Source organism: Macaca nemestrina, chromosome 20, assembly GCF_043159975.1.
Source record: "Macaca nemestrina isolate mMacNem1 chromosome 20, mMacNem.hap1, whole genome shotgun sequence".
Taxonomy (NCBI): domain Eukaryota; kingdom Metazoa; phylum Chordata; class Mammalia; order Primates; family Cercopithecidae; genus Macaca; species Macaca nemestrina.
In genome coordinates, this window is record NC_092144.1 from 15,182,093 (window position 1) to 15,194,920 (window position 12,828).

At 36.6% G+C, this 12,828-nt stretch overlaps 1 pseudogene; it reads right to left on the reverse strand.

The window, feature by feature from the left end:
- Positions 1 to 9,929: 9,929 nt before the first annotated feature.
- Positions 9,930 to 12,780, reverse strand: LOC105494227 (inositol polyphosphate multikinase pseudogene; annotated as a pseudogene).
- Positions 12,781 to 12,828: the final 48 nt, after the last annotated feature.

Sequence of the window (12,828 nt, forward strand, 5' to 3'; positions counted from 1 at the left end):
GGTAGGTTCCCTAGAAAAGCAGTGTAGGGTGGCGATTTGGGAAGACGGCTCCGGTCGATATTGGGTTCCCGAGCAGCCCGTGGAGCAGTGGGAAGGATGGAACGGTCAATTGGAGGCGCCCTGTACACATCGTCATCATTACTGTGCCACGTTGTTGAAACATCTCCTTCCAGGTCATCCGTTTCATCAGCCCAGCTGACTGGTTTGGAAACATAGGTGCTTCCTCCACCAGTACCCCCATCCTCAGCCAGAAAGTCTGTTAGGGAGATAGTCTTCCCCTTCTTATTCTTCTTTTTTGCTGAGGCCGCCATGTTGGGAGAGGGAAAGAGAACGCAAAAGGACCATTTTTTAATGTATGTGTTTGCCATTTGTATCACCTCTTTTGAGAAATGTCTATTCAGATAGTTTGCCTATTTTTTAAAAGGATTATTTTGAGGTAATTTTTTCTTTTTTTCTTTTTTTTTTTGCTATTGAGTTAAGTTCCCTGTGTATTCTAATTACTAATCCCTTGTCAGATGGATAATTTGCAAATATTTTTTCTCATTCTGTAGGTTATCTCTTCACTTTATTGATTTGTTTCTTTGCTGTGCAAAAGCTTTTTGGTTTCGTGTGACCCCATTTGTCTATTTGCTTTTGTTGCCGGTGCTTTTGAAGTCTTACCCAAAAAATCCTTGCCCAGACCAATGTCCTGAAGTGTCTTCCAAATATTTTCTTCTACTAGTTCGAAGTGTCATGTCTTGCATTTAAGCTTTTAATCTATTGTGATGGTTAATTTTGAGTGTCAACTTGCTTGAATTGAAGGATGCAAAGTATCGTTCCTGGGTGTGTCTGTGAGGGTGTTGTCAAAGGAGATTCACATTTGAGTCAGTGGACTGGGAAAGGCAGACCCACCCTCAATCTGGGTGGGCACAATCTAATCAGCTGCCAGCACAGCCAGAATAAAGGCAGGCAGAAAAACATGAAGAGACTAGACTGGCTTAGCCTCCCAGCCTACATCTTTCTCCCTCACTAGATGCTTTTTGCCCTTGAACATCAAAATACAAGTTCTTCGGCTTTGGGACTCAGACTGGGTTTCCTTGCTCCTCAGCTGGCAGATGGCCTACTGTGGGACCTCATCTTGAGATCGTGTGAGTCAATATTCCTTAATAAACCCCCCTTTATAGATACATCTATCCTACTAGTTCTGTCCCTCTAAAGAGAAGTGACTAATACAGATTTTGGCACCAGGAGTGGGATTCATACATCTATTCTATTAGTTGGGTCCCTCTAGAGAACCCTGACTAATACAGATTTTGGAACCAGGAGTGGGGTTCCTACATCTATTCTATTAGCTCTGTCCCTCTAGAGAACCCTAACTAATATATCTATCTTGATTTTATTTTTGAATAGGGTGAGAGATAGGGGTCTAGTTTCATTCTTCTAAATATAAAGACCCAGTTTTTTTCAACACCATTTATTGAAGAGACTGTTTTTTTCTAACTGAATGGTCTTTGCACCTTTGTCGAAAATTAGTTGGCTCTAAATTCATGAATTTATTTCTGGGTTCTCTGTTCTGTTCCATTGGTCTCTGCAACTCTTTTTATACCAGTACTATATGGTTTTGGCTGTAGCATTGTAGTGTAATTTGAAGTTGGCAGTATAATATTTCCATCTAAGTTCTTTTTTCTCAGGACAGCTTTGGCCATTTGGAGTCTTCTGTGATACCACGTGAATTTTAGAATTTTTTGTATTTTTGTGAAGAATCTCATTGATATTTTCACAGGAATTGCATTCTATCTCTGTATGCTTTTAGTAGTGGGCTCGTTTTCGCAATATTATTCCTTCCAATCCATGAACATGGGATGATGTTCCGTTTTTGAGTGACCTTTTCCATTTCTTTCATCACTGTTTTATAGTATTTCTTGCAGAGATCTTTCAACTATTTGGTTAAATTTATTCCTAAATATTATATATATAATATATATAATTTATAATTATATTATATATTATTATAATTTATAAATATTATATATTATATAATTTATATTATTTATTATATATTGTATTATATATTAGACATTATATATTATATTTTATATTACATATTTATATATTATATTATATATTATATACATTATAGATTATATATTATATATACACCTATTTAATATATATTTAATATTATAAATATGTAATATTTATATATCATATATTTATATAATATATTTATATTATATATTATATATAGTATATAATAAATAATATATTATATATATATGCACCTATTATAAATGGCATTACTTTCTTTTTCTGCTAGCTCATCTTTTGTGTATGGAAACACCAGTGATTTTTGTATGTTGATTTTGAATCCTGCTGCTTTATTGAATTTGTTTACCAGTTCCTTTTTTTTTTTTTTTTTTTTTTTTTTTTGAGACGGAGTCTCACGCTGTTGCCCAGGCTGGAGTGCAGTGGCGCGGTCTCGGCTCAATGCAAGCTCCGCCTCCCGGGTTCCCGCCATTCTCCTGCCTCAGCCTCCTGAGTAGCTGGGACTACAGGCGCCCGCCACCGCGCCCGGCTAATTTTTTGTATTTTTAGTAGAGACGGGGTTTCACTGTGGTCTCGATCTCCTGACCTTGTGATCCGCCCGCCTCGGCCTCCCAAAGTGCTGGGATTACAGGCTTGAGCCACCGCGCCCGGCCTTGTTTACCAGTTCTAAGAGAGTTTTGGTGAAGATTTTAGGGTTTTCCATGCACGTATTATGTCATCTTCCAACAGGGAAAATTTGACCTCCTTGTCCTTTATTTCTTTCTCTTGCCCGATTTCTCTGGCCAAGACTTCCAGCACTATGTAGAATAAAAGTGGTGAAGGTGGGCACACTTGTCTTGTTCCAGTTCTTAGAGGAAAAGCTTTCCGTGTTTCCCCATGTTGTATGATGGTGGCTGTGGATTTGTCATGCCTATCCTTTATTTTGTTATGTATAATTGTTCTATACCTACTTTGTTTAGTGTTTTTTATCGTGAAGAAATGTTGAATTTTATCAAATGCTTTTCCTGCATTTACTGAGACGATTATATGGCTTTTGCTATTCACTCTGTTGCTCTTTAATAAATATGATGTGATGTCATTTTTTAATTTGAATATGTCAAAACATCATTGCATCCCTGGGATAAATTTCACTTGATCATAGTAAATTATCTTTATAGTGTGCTGCTGGATTTGATTTGCTAGTATGTTATTGAGAATTTTTGCACTTGTATTCATCAGATATATTGTTCTGTTGCTTTCATTTCTTCTTGTGTCCCATTCTGGTTTTGGTATAAGGGTAATGCTGGCTTCATAGAATGAGTTAAGAAGAATTCCCTCTTCTTTGATTTTTGGAATAGTCTGAGAAGAATGGGTATTAAGTATTTTTTTTAAATGTTTGATAGGATTCAGTATGGCAGCCATCAGGTCCTGGGCTTTTGGGCTTTTATTTGATGAAGGAGTTTTTATTGCTGATTATATTTCATTACTTGTAATTAGTCTGTTTAGACTTTCTATTTCTTTTTGGTTCAATCTTAATAGGTTGTATGTGCCCGAGAAATTATACATTTTTGCTAGGTTTTCCAATTTGTTGGTTTATGGTTGATTGTAATAGGCTCTAATGATTCTTTATATTTCTGCGGTATCACTTGTCATGTCTCCTTTTTCACTTCTGATTTCATTTATTTTAGTCTTTCTTTTTTCTTACTTGGTTTAGCTAAACATTTGTTCATTTTATTTTTTTGCAAACCAAACTCTTTGTGTTATTGATCTTTTTTTTATTTTTACTTTCAGTTTCGTTTATTTTTGCTCTAATCTTCATTAGTTCATTGTTTCTACAAATTTTGAGTTTGGTTTGCTTTTGCTTTTCTAGTGCCTTGAGGTGCATCGTTTGATTATTTGAAATATTTCTACTTTTTTTGATGCTTTAACCTTCCTTCTTAATACTGCTTTTGCTGTATCCCATAGCTTTTGATATATTGGGTTTATATTGTCATTTAATTCAATAAGTTTTAAATGTTCTTCCTAATTTTTTATTAATTCATTAGTTGTTCAAGAGCATGTTGTTAATTTTCATGTATTTGTACAGTTTTGAAAGTTATTTCCATTATTGATTTCTAGCTTTATTTCCTTGCCATCAGAAAGTATACTTGATGTGATATCAGTACTTTTAAATTTGTTGAGACTTGCTTTGTAGCCCAGTGTGTGGTCTCTCCAGATTTTTCCATGTGCTAATAGAAAAAAATGTGTATTCCTCAGCTGTTGCACGAACTATTCTGTCAATGTCTGTTAAGTCTCTTTGGTCTAAAGTGAAATTTAAATACAATGTATCTTTGTTGACTTTCTGTCTAGATGACCTGTCCAGTGTTGAGAGTGGGTTACTGAAGTCCACAACTATTATTGTATGGGAGTTTATCTCTCCTTTTAGATCTAATAATAATTGTTTTGTCTATCTAGGTGCTCCAGTGTTGGATGCATATATATTTACTATTGTTATATGTTCTTGCTGAATTTATCACTTGTCTGTTTTATTTTTGTCTGATATAAACATAGCTACTCCTGTTTGCTTTCGGTTTCCACTTAGGTGGAATGTCTTTTTCCATCACTTCACTTTCAGTCTATATGTTTCTTGATAGGTAAAGTGAGTTTCTTGTAGGAAGCACATAGTTGGGTCATTTAAAAAATCCATTCAGCCAGTCTATATATTTTAAGTGGGGGAAAATTTGACCTCCTTGTCCTTTATTTCTTTCTCTTGCCCGATTTCTCTGGCCAAGACTTCCAGCACTATGTAGAATAAAAGTGGTGAAGGTCAGCATACTTGTCTTGTTCCAGTTCTTAGAGGAAAAGCTTTCCGTGTTTCCCCATGTTGTATGATGGTGGCTGTGGATTTGTCATGCCTATCCTTTATTTTGTTATGTATAATTGTTCTATACCTACTTTGTTTAGTGTTTTTTATCGTGAAGAAATGTTGAATTTTATCAAATGCTTTTCCTGCATTTACTGAGACGATTATATGGCTTTTGCTATTCACTCTGTTGCTCTTTAATAAATATGATGTGATGTCATTTTTTAATTTGAATATGTCAAAACATCATTGCATCCCTGGGATAAATTTCACTTGATCATAGTAAATTATCTTTATAGTGTGCTGCTGGATTTGATTTGCTAGTATGTTATTGAGAATTTTTGCACTTGTATTCATCAGATATATTGTTCTGTTGCTTTCATTTCTTCTTGTGTCCCATTCTGGTTTTGGTATAAGGGTAATGCTGGCTTCATAGAATGAGTTAAGAAGAATTCCCTCTTCTTTGATTTTTGGAATAGTCTGAGAAGAATGGGTATTAAGTATTTTTTTTAAATGTTTGATAGGATTCAGTATGGAAGCCATCAGGTCCTGGGCTTTTGGGCTTTTATTTGATGAAGGAGTTTTTATTGCTGATTATATTTCATTACTTGTAATTAGTCTGTTTAGACTTTCTATTTCTTTTTGGTTCAACCTTAATAGGTTGTATGTGCCCGAGAAATTATACATGTTTGCTAGGTTTTCCAATTTGTTGGTTTATGGTTGATTGTAATAGGCTCTAATGATTCTTTATATTTTTGCGGTATCACTTGTCATGTCTCCTTTTTCACTTCTGATTTCATTTATTTTAGTCTTTCTTTTTTCTTACTTGGTTTAGCTAAACATTTGTTCATTTTATTTTTTTGCAAACCAAACTCTTTGTGTTATTGATCTTTTTTTTATTTTTACTTTCAGTTTCGTTTATTTTTGCTCTAATCTTCATTAGTTCATTGTTTCTACAAATTTTGAGTTTGGTTTGCTTTTGCTTTTCTAGTGCCTTGAGGTGCATCGTTTGATTATTTGAAATATTTCTACTTTTTTTGATGCTTTAACCTTCCTTCTTAATACTGCTTTTGCTGTATCCCATAGCTTTTGATATATTGGGTTTATATTGTCATTTAATTCAATAAGTTTTAAATGTTCTTCCTAATTTTTTATTAATTCATTAGTTGTTCAAGAGCATGTTGTTAATTTTCATGTATTTGTACAGTTTTGAAAGTTATTTCCATTATTGATTTCTAGCTTTATTTCCTTGCCATCAGAAAGTATACTTGATGTGATATCAGTACTTTTAAATTTGTTGAGACTTGCTTTGTAGCCCAGTGTGTGGTCTCTCCAGATTTTTCCATGTGCTAATAGAAAAAAATGTGTATTCCTCAGCTGTTGCACGAACTATTCTGTCAATGTCTGTTAAGTCTCTTTGGTCTAAAGTGAAATTTAAATACAATGTATCTTTGTTGACTTTCTGTCTAGATGACCTGTCCAGTGTTGAGAGTGGGTTACTGAAGTCCACAACTATTATTGTATGGGAGTTTATCTCTCCTTTTAGATCTAATAATAATTGTTTTGTCTATCTAGGTGCTCCAGTGTTGGATGCATATATATTTACTATTGTTATATGTTCTTGCTGAATTTATCACTTGTCTGTTTTATTTTTGTCTGATATAAACATAGCTACTCCTGTTTGCTTTCGGTTTCCACTTAGGTGGAATGTCTTTTTCCATCACTTCACTTTCAGTCTATATGTTTCTTGATAGGTAAAGTGAGTTTCTTGTAGGAAGCACATAGTTGGGTCATTTAAAAAATCCATTCAGCCAGTCTATATATTTTAAGTGGGGGATTTAATCTATTTACATTCAAAGTTATTATAGGTAAGAACCTTCTTCTATCATTTTATTAATTGTTTGCTAGTTGTTTTGTATATCTTCTATTCCTCTCTTCCTTTCTTATTGTTTATGATTGTGGTTTTGGTAGTTTTCCATAGTAATAAGGTTTGATTCTTTTCTCTTAAGTGTATCTGCTTTGCCAGTGGATTTTATACTTTTGAATGTTGTCATGATGATAATCATCCTCTTTTCACTTCCAGATGCAGGACTCCCTTGAGCATTTCTTGTAAGACAAAAAACTCAATATTGTCAGGATGTCAGTTCTTCCCAACTAAATGTATAGATTCAATGAAATCACAATGAAAATATCAGAAAGTTTTTGGGCTTTTTTTTACAATTTAAATTTTTATTAGAGAAAGATATTATTCATATCCACGATCTCTTAAAGTCCTTTTTAAATGAGTGTATTCCATAAGAAATACACTAAAATCATTACTTATGTTTCACAGGGGGAAGAAACTATGAGAATCCTATTAACCCAAACTATATCCATATTATGCTTATTTCTTAAGCATTTACATATTCAAATGCTTGGTGGATAGTGATCATTCATCCCCACAGTGGTAAATTTCATATAATATTAAGTGACTGAGAGAGACTAAAATAGTCACATGTAGATTAGATAAACAGATGTTTATTCTGTTATACCTAAGCTTACTTATAAAGCAACATAAAATGAGCATTGGATAACAATGATAACAAATGTAAACAAACAGAATTAAATGCTAATCCCTTCCATGAAAAACAACAGATAAAAGGGCTTCTTGCTTTGTTAAAAACAAATCATGATCTATTGTATCAAAAAGGTAAGACATTTATTTTATAAAATTATATTTCCAAATACAGATAAAAAAGTCTTGAACAGTTAATTCAGATTTTATTGATCTAAAATGTGCAAAAAATATGATAATACTTAAGTTTATTAAATTCATTGTACACAGGCCAATATCATCCCATACAAAAAAAGTCTCAGTATCTTGTTAAGATTCAAAATAGTGTTTAATTATCTGAGCTTAAGATTTATTGAACCACTATCCAAATAAAAACAAAAGTCCATATTGTAAAAGAAAAAAGTAAAACTAAAAATATTCTGATTATTAATTATGATTTGAAATTCATTCCCATGAAAACATAAAACTATAGCCAATATCCATTTGAAAAGTGAAGAAAAATTGGAAGTCCCTATGATAAATACACCAATTATAAATAAAAATTAAAATCAAATGTTACTATTACAAAATGCACATGTTCTTTTAAGTTATTCAGGTTTAATAGATTTACTAAGGACAGAGTTCACGCAGCATGTATTTGGTACTTCTGTTTAGTACCCAGAGGGGGTAATTTGCAAAGTACCCCCAGAGAAGGTTGAGAAGGTAAAATAAACATAAAATTGTGATACTTTTCTCCACACCACAACAAAGGTGCTTGGATTTAAAAATTCAACATGCAACTCTAGAAGAAAAAGAGAAGAAACAATTTATAACCCCAAAATATTTTCCAGAAAAATGACAAAACTGGTAACTACCTAGAAATGTTATTAGTGAATCAAAGTGCAGGTAATGACAGCATTAACATCAAATGTATTTGAAGACTCAAAGTTTTACATGTTGTCGATGACAAATAACTAGTTGATTTTTTTAAGGTGGTAGGTGTGAAATAAAGATAATACAAATCTAATTTTTCCAGGAACTATAGCACTCCCCTGTCCCCATGAAATTAAATTATGATTTCACTGTTCAACATAATATAAAACTGTTTTGAGTAAGAGTGAAATAGAAGCATGAATTTAGATATGCACCAAACCCTATATGATGGACTAATTCACATGTAGTATTTTTTATAACAACCTAATTAGATATTGTCTTTCATTGCTTGCTATAATTCTGAGAAACTGCTTTTAACAACATACCTTTACACTACCGCTTAACTAAATGGGGACATATAAATACATAAATTTTTGAAGAAAAAAATTCAAGTTATTTAGAGGAGAAATAAAACTTCAATTATTTCCTTTTTTTATTATTATACTTTACGTTCCAGGATACATGTGCACAACATGCAGGTTTGTAACACATTGAAGCTGCGTTTAGATAAAAAGGTATATGGCTTATGATACTTTTCACAATGTAATGAATTTATATTCCAATTTTCTCATAAATGAAAGATTGTAAAGCAAAATATTTTGTTCCTTGAAAATAGTCTCTCTTTTCTCCTAACCCTGGTAAGAACAATTAGTGAGCCCTTGATTTCAAGACTGTTGCTGTCATCCATGTCAATTGTCTTTTTCATGAAGTATAATATTTTAAGAGAGAGAGAGAGATGTAAAAATTAAAGAGAAAACCCTGCTTTTGGAATGCAACAATTCTAAATCATTTCACTAAGAAGCACCCTTTGATATGCTGGTCTGAACTTTTAATATAAAACCTAAACAGTACTTATTTCGGTAGAATTTTCTCCAGTTTTAATAACTTCATACATAGCAATACTAAGGACATCAACCCGTGCTTTCGAGATTTTGGTAGGTGTTCTAATAATGTAATATTTTAGATATGGCTCATTGTCAAGGTTGGGTGGACAGAGATTTCATGAACTGGCTACAGAAAGCTAACTAAACTCTTAATGACTGAATAATGGTTTGCATTTTGCTTGAGCCAAAAAAGATGTTTAAGCCATGTACCACCACATTCCCTGCTTCACATTCCTAAGTTTCTGTATTCTTCATAGTTTTCTAATGAACATATAGTTTTTCTGAGTAAGATTATTAAAAAGTTAACCTTTCTTCCAAAAGTGTAAAGATAAAATACAATTTTTTTTTTTACATAGCATTAAAGGCACAGGGATATTGACCGCTCCTCTTCATTATGATTGGCCCACTCCTTTAAGACTGCAAGAGGCCGGGCGCGGTGGCTCACGCCTGTAATCTCAGCACTTTGGGAGGCCGAGGCGGGCGAATCACAAAGTCAGGAGATCCAGACCATCCTGGCTAACACGGTGAAACCCCATCTCCACTAAAAATACAAAAAACTAGCCGGGCGAGGTGGCGGGCGACTGTAGTCCCAGCTACTCGGGAGGCTGAGGCAGGAGAATGGCGTGAACCCGGGAGGCGGAGCTTGCAGTGAGCACAGATTGTGCCACTGCACTCCAGCCTGGGCGACAGAGCGAGACTCCGTCTAAAAAAAAAAAAGACTGCAACAGACGATTCAATTGTATAAAATACTTCGAAGTACAGAAATTAAATGCTTTAGTCCATAAGTATATCCCTCATCTACTGTGTTGCTAGGGAACATATGTGAGCAAAATCTATCATGCACACTTCAGCAATCTCTTGGCAACCAGTGGGAAGGTGGTACAAAACTTTTTCCAGTTAGAAAAGTACATTTCCATTTAAATGTTCTTGTGACTTGCTTTTCCACCCATTGTCTTGCTGCAGATGTTCAACTTTCAATAAAGTCTGACTGTGATGCTTTTTTGTATACATTTTCCTGTGACGAGCATACATCTCGAACAAGCTTTTGCCTACTGAAGCCTCTATTTTTCCATTCGCTGTGGAACTGAACACATGAAAGTTACTGTAGTACTCTAGAACTTCTGTGTCTGACAGTTGTCCTTTGGACAAAAACTTTTCTGCCAAATTTCTGTCGTTCAGTTTTGTGGTGGTTGGCTGAGACGAACCTTCACAAACAAAGTAATGAACTTGTGTAGAAGTTAAGCTGCTTCTGGTTTTCAAACCACTGCGGAGTTTTCTCAATCTTCTGAATACTGGCAGCCAACAGCATCTTTTCTTAAGCAGTACCCATCATGGAAAAATCTGGAGACTCCATCTTTTACAGTTTCTTTTGTTAAGCTTCTTCCACAGTGTTGGTTTGTGTCTCATAGCTATCAGAATGAGCACGATAAACCCTCATGCCAAGCACCAAGAACCCAATCTCTTCCATTATTTTCCATTAATAAGTAACAGGTACTTACTGACCTGTTGCTGAATCTTCTTAGATAAAGCAAAAGGATCATAGCTTTTTGGCCCTATCTTTACATCCATTGTACAGGGCTTATTAAATTTACGGGTCATGTCTTCCATTTGTAGGTATAAATCGTTTGGTGCAGTGGGAGGTGGCCAGATGCCATAATATTTTGGCAAAGATTTTCGTAGCTCTAGAAGAACACCATCGGTACAGTTAGCGGAACAAACAATATCATAGAATTCCAGCTCTCTTGGCCTCTTGGAGGTGGTTGTAACTGTTTCAAAACTGTGCCATCTGGATATTGCAGTATACCCACTTTGCCCTTCCCGTACATGTGCCCGGCCACCTGATGCGAGAGGGGCACGCAGCCGTTGAGGAAGCGGAGTCTGCCGCCCGCCCGCCAGCTGCGGGGTACCCTCATGGGTGGCCTCGATCGCCGGTGGGGTCCGCATTTCTGGGGTGCTCGGCGCCTCGACCCGGATGGGGGATGGTGGCTCTGCTGCCATAACCGAGAACAGAAGCGGTAGGGGCAGCGAGAGCAGGAAAAAGAATAGGGCAAGGGAGGGGGCGCCAGAGAACCGGGGATCACTCAGGCTCGGGCGCGAGGAGGCCCGGGGGTTCCCGCGGCTGGTGCCCGCTAAGACCTGGGGACGGGGCCCATGACGCTCGGGGGCGCGGACGCTCCTCTGCCCGACTCTCGGTGGAGCGCGGCTCCGGGTTCCCGCCCCTCTGCCGCCGCAGCCGCCGGCCCCGGCGCTGCCCAGTAGACAGAATGGAGCCGAGGAGCGTCAGCAGCGGCGCTCCGCGCTCTCTGGGGCCCTCCAGAAAGTTTTTTTTATGGATATCAGCAATCTAATTCTAAAATTTATATGGAGACACAAAAGACACAGAATAACCAACACAATATTGAAGGAGTAGAACATAGTTCGAGGACTGACAATATCCAACTTCAAGATTTGCTATGAAGCTACATTAACCCAGGTGTTGTGGTATTGGTCAAAGAAAAGACAAATAGGTCAATGGAACAGAATATTAAAAGCCCCAAAAATAGATCAATATAAACATAGGCAACTTATCTTTGATAAAGGTGTAAAAGCAATACAATGACCCCAGATAAAAATATAATGTATTTAGAGATCAGAATCAAGGCCAGAGTAACTGACTGTAGCAAGGGAAGGAGGTCAGCTAGAGAAGAGATTAGAGAAGTCAACAGGAGTTAGTGATGCCATATCCCTTAGGCTATGAAAAGAGATCAATATTTGTAGCAGGATTTTATTTTGAGACACTGGCTGAGGTTTCTCTCATTCTCCTACCACCTCACACAGTCAGGTGCCTTCACCACCCTCAGGAAAAAATATATATATACCTCTTATATGCACAGCCCTCTAGGAAGACGAGATTGTTCAAAGAGCACAGATGTTAGAATTTTTGCCTTTGAGTTCCAAAATACAGCCTTTAAAGTCATGGTAGAAATAACGATCTTGAAAGACAGCATTCTTTAACAGCCAGACTTTCTGAGAGCGGAAATAACAATGGCCCCACATATTTAGCATTCATTGTGTGCTAGGCACAGTTCTCAGTCCCTTATATTGAGAGCTCAGGAAAACCCTAATATAGGCAATGCTGTTGTCTCCATTACGTGGTTGAGGGAACCGAGGCACAGAGAGGAATTAACTTGCTTAAGTCACACAGCAGAGCCAGGACTTGAGCCCAAGCAGCCTGGCTCCAGATCCTATGCCTCTGAAGATTTGGGAAGAGAGTCACAGAGGGAACCAACTGGGAGAGGGAGAAACAGAGGTGGGATGTTGGTGGGAAAAGGAACTAAAAAGTTCTGAGAGCTTGCCAGGGTGGAAGCTGCACCCCTTTCCCTTTGTTCTGAGCTGGGGACTCCAGTCTCGAGGGGACATTCCCAGGACAGATGAAGTGATCTGCCTCTAAGGTTGCTTCTCGCTGAATCAGAGTCTCAGTCTTGCTCCTTAAATCTATTCTTAATCCTCTTCCCTCTCCTGCTCAAACACCTCCCAGGGCTCCCTACTTCCCACAGGATAAAGTTTTTACTTGGGCTCTGGGAAAACCCACTTAGGGCCTAGGTGCCCTGTGATTAGACATCACCCTGCCTCCACCCACTCACTCCTCTTTC